The sequence below is a fragment of the Triticum urartu genome, chromosome 7A (assembly GCF_056163025.1).
Source record: "Triticum urartu cultivar PI428250 chromosome 7A, HENAU_Tu73, whole genome shotgun sequence".
In the NCBI taxonomy this organism is placed as follows: Eukaryota; Viridiplantae; Streptophyta; class Magnoliopsida; order Poales; family Poaceae; genus Triticum; species Triticum urartu.
The window spans coordinates 684,235,831-684,240,385 of NC_141879.1; the positions used below are offsets into that span (position 1 = coordinate 684,235,831).

The following is a 4,555-nucleotide window of genomic DNA, read 5'->3' on the forward strand; positions in this document are numbered from 1 at the left end:
ATACAACACAAACAATTTGAAAATTTAAGTATACCATTCTCCAATTTAGAAATAAAAAGAGTAGAACATGACGTGCGCTAGCAAGTCAACACTCCTCTCCTGCGGAAGGATGACAGTTTTACCCATGGGTAAGGGTATCCACGGATATCGTGCCCCATACGGGCAGGGTATGGGTACAATTTTGTACCCACGGGTAGTACCCATATCCTATCCGTTAAGTCATGGGTAGGGCATATGTATAGTCTTTTACCCATGGATAGATCCATACCTTACCCATTTATACTGACATGTGAACCTTACCCGTGATTCATAAGTGTACCTATGTTAAAATTGTATCATGAGTTTATGAATCTATGTTAAAGTTGTCATTGATTGTCAATATAAATTGACATAATTGCCATGTACTCATCTTTATGTTATTGAGTTGAGATCAATATTTTTTTATACAACGTGCTATAGATGAATGTAAAATTACGAATAACTTCTGTACTGATTGATATTGCAATGGGTATGGGTAACTGTCGAGTATGGGTACGGGTAAAATTTCATACTCGTGGATACACGACTATGGGTATAATTTTGTATCCATTGACTACACAGGTATAAATATGCTACTGTTTTACCTGCCTCGTACCCTACCAATTACCATCCTTGCTCCTGCCCTAGACCGGGCTGGGTATTTAGGAAGAGCCAGATGCGAACGGTTCTTTCGTCTCGCTGCAGGCGAAACAAAGACACGCCCCTCGCAAACACCGGCGACACTGACTCTCTGTCCATTTTAAAAAAGTGACACTCTCGTTATCTCTGGGAATGCATCACACTCACACCGGTGGACAAATACAGCGCCATGCGTGTTCAAATCTGGCACACATGTTGCTGTAGCGCCATGAAATCCAAAAACAGTCGTGGTCACAACGACGCAATTATAGTATGATCTCTTCCTTACTTCGTCTGCCAGGCTTCGGCGACCAGTTCTCTGACGAGACGCACGAGGGCTGCATCAGTAAGTACGTCCCTCGATTTGTATGCAGGCTGCGCCACGATCCTATATAAACTCCTCCAACCAACAGCCTTGACACAAAGCACACAGGGCAACCTAAGCAAGCTAGCTGCTGAACGCAAGCCAGAGCTTGGTTACCATGGCGAACACCAGCAAGGTTGTGGCCATCTTCGGCATCCTAGTTTTCTTGCAGGTGTCGTGCGCCGCCGGCCGTCACGTCCAGGTCAAGGACTCCAGTCAGCGCGTCCACGACGCCCCGGCGGTGATGTCGCTGACCGGCTTCGAGAAAGGGGATGGGGACACCAGGCCAGCGGAGTGCGACGGCAAGTACCACAGCGACGGCCTCTTCCTGGTGTCGCTGACCTCGGGGTGGTATGGCGGCGGCATCCGGTGCGGCAAGATGATCCGCATCTCGACCCCGCACGGGCTCGCCGTGGAGGCCATGGTCGTGGACGAGTGCGACATCGAGCAGGGCTGCGGCGTGCGCGAGATCAAGACGTCGGTCGCCGTGTGGAGGGCGTTGGGGATCAACGTTAGCGTCGGCCAGGTGACCGTCACCTGGTCGGATCTCAGCTGAAACATGACCTACTGAACGAACGCTGAGACTGTCCACGGTAAATCGAGTTGTGTGCATGAACTCGTTAATGTCTGGCGTCGTTACTACTAGTACTCACCTGTCTTCACGGCAGAGTAGCTGAATAAAACTACATGCGTACATGCATGACGTGGTCGGATAATCTACTTACATGTAAAGCGACAGTCAGTGTAAAACAATATCAGTTTCCCCCCCCAAAGAATTCAGGGCTTTATTCCGCGGAGCAGTAACTGCTTAGATCTGCCCGTAGGCAACTGAAAAGGAAGTCCGGGCTATTGATCTAGCCAACTCTCTGTTCCTTCGAGTGAACAGGCACGTTGCGCACACTCATGAACCGGTACATTGAGTTCCCTACTAACATACCGAACCGAGAAGACAAAACTAGGTATAATAGCCTCAAATTCTCTTAAGATAGGCGCCACAATTGATCTTGTAGTGGTTTGCGAATTTCAGAGATTGACCAACTCCAAGCAATCAACCTCTATTATCACATGTGAGTATCCTTGGAGCTGAGCAAAAATCACTCCCTCCCGTAACGCCAAAAGTTCAGAGACGAAAGGATCCAAAACTCCTGGCAGTGGCTTGCACCAGGCTCCCAAGAACGCAAGGTGCGAGCGAGCTATTCCTCCTACTCCTGCTGAGAGAGCATCTGGAAACACCGATCCATCGGTATTGATAGTAATCCAGCCCGCCTCCGGTGGACGCCAGGATTGTGCTGAAGTGGATCTCAATCATCGTGCCGGAAGTTCAAGGAGCGAGAGGGTTTCATGAACCCATATTGATGGCCATAACCGGATCTTATCCATCTTGATCATGGGTCCATCTATTACGAGAAGACCAAATGGGTTTCAACAGTAAAATGTCCCGCATCTGGGTGAAGAAAGTTCTGCGGACTAGATCCACGTTCCAGCTTCCTGTGTAATCATCGATCAAATCTAAAACCCTCTCGAAAGGTGCAGTACCAATTCGGCCCATGGGTTTCAAAGTCACCGTCTCGGGGATCCACTGGTCGGTCCATATAGAGATAGAGGAGCCGTCTCCAATCCTATGAATTAGGCCAATGTCCAAAGCTTTTCTGCCCACCATGATCGCTCTCCAGGTAGAGGATGCTTGGGTGGGAATCATTGGACGAGACTTGCCTACTCCTCGCGCGTGCGCCCATCCGTGCTCCTGCATACGTGGCTTGATTTGATTGGAACAAAATAATGTCGGGCTCCATCCCCTTAAAATCAAGAGGGGGGGGGGGGGGGAGGGGAGATGATTAGATTAGAAAGGGAAAAGGAAAAAAAGACAGCCGTAGGATGGAGTGGGAGCACGGATAGGAGCATGGGGAGGGAGCAGACAAATCGGTTTCTAGGTAGTACTTTCCCTTTAGCACACGCGCACATAAACTGTTGGAATGTGTCAACAGCCGTCAGCCTTGCTTACCTAGCATGGCAACATTAAATAGTTCAGGGTCCCTAAAAGGCTAAAACACATCCCCCTTTGATCTTCGGCTTGGTCAATTTCTTCCACAATAGCCAATGAAGTGATCTCTTGTTGATAGAGCTGCCCCACCAGTATTTTGCCATTGGTGAAGTGACATTTTTACAAACTTTCTTTGTCAACAAGAAACAACTTATATTGTATGTTGGTACTGTTTGGGCAATGGACTTCAGCACAACTTCCCGCCCCGCGCAAGCTAGGTTCCTTTCCCACCAACCACAGATTTTGCCACGCACCCGCTCAACAATACGAGGGAATGTGCCGCTGGTGATTCTTCTAATTGTAGTAGGTAGTCGCAGATAGCGTTCTGAAAACGCTTCCACTGAAATCCCAAGAGCAGATTTTAACATCTCCCTTAAGGGCTGACCTGTGTTGCACTAAAGAAGATCGAACTTTTCTCTCGGTTCACGGCTTGACCCGAACAACTCGAACACTACGCATAGATCCGGAGAATTTCATTAAGCCATTTTGCACTATGGGTTTTTGCACTAAGAAAGATAAGACTGTCATCATCAAATAGTAGATGATTCTTGCAGGTGTCGTGCGCCGCCGGCCGTCACATCCAGGTCAAGGACTCCAGCCAGCGGGTCCACGACGCCCCGATAGTGATGTCGTGGTTCGGCTTCGAGAAAGGGGATGGGGACACCAGGCCAGCGGAGTGCGACGGCAAGTACCACAGCCAGTGGCGGAGCTAGCATTTGAGAACACGGTGGTCCGCCTCTTGTTCTTATCTTCTTTGTAAAAGAAAAAAAATTCTTACTTGTATGATCTAGAATATCACCGTAGTTACATGTGAAGAAATGGAATGCCTTTTGTAACACATGACTTTCCGTCCGGAACCCTGATACTTCGAAAGAGATTATCCATTTTGTACACGAAGTGCATCCAGTTTTTGTCGTAACCCTCTCAGCTTTTTAGCACATGCTATGTGGGTGAAATGATGATACCATGCGAACTTTCAACCTTTTCAGAGTTTTTTTGTAGTGCTTTTCAATTTCAGGGTCATTTAGCTAAAAAATCAGTAAATGCATGAAAAATAACAAATGAGGTCAGAAAGGGTTCAAAATTGATGATGTGGCTTTGAATGGTGCATTTTGAACACACAAAAAGTCTGGAGTCCAAATAAGTTCAAAAAATGAAATCCCTTTGTAACAGATGAGTTTTCGTCCGAAACCCTGATACTTCGAAAGAGATTGTCCATTTTGTACAAGAAGTGCATCCAGTTTTTGCTGTAGCCCTCTCAACTTTTTAGCACATACTATGTGGGTGAAATGATGATACCATGCCAACTTTCAACCTTTTCAGAGTTCATTTGTATTGCTTTTCAATTTCAGGGTCATTTAGCTCAAAAACAAAATCAGTAAATGCATGAAAAATAACAAATGAATTCAGAAAGGGTTCAAAATTGATGATGTGGCTTTGAATGGTGCATTTTGAACACACAAAAAGTGTGAGTTCAAATAAGTTCAAAAAAT

General features: G+C 46.7%; 1 pseudogene; it reads left to right on the forward strand.

Annotated features, from left to right (window-relative positions):
• Positions 1-1,139: 1,139 nt before the first annotated feature.
• On the forward strand, positions 1,140-1,577 carry LOC147961480 (putative ripening-related protein 6 pseudogene; annotated as a pseudogene).
• The last annotated feature ends 2,978 nt before the right edge of the window (positions 1,578-4,555 follow it).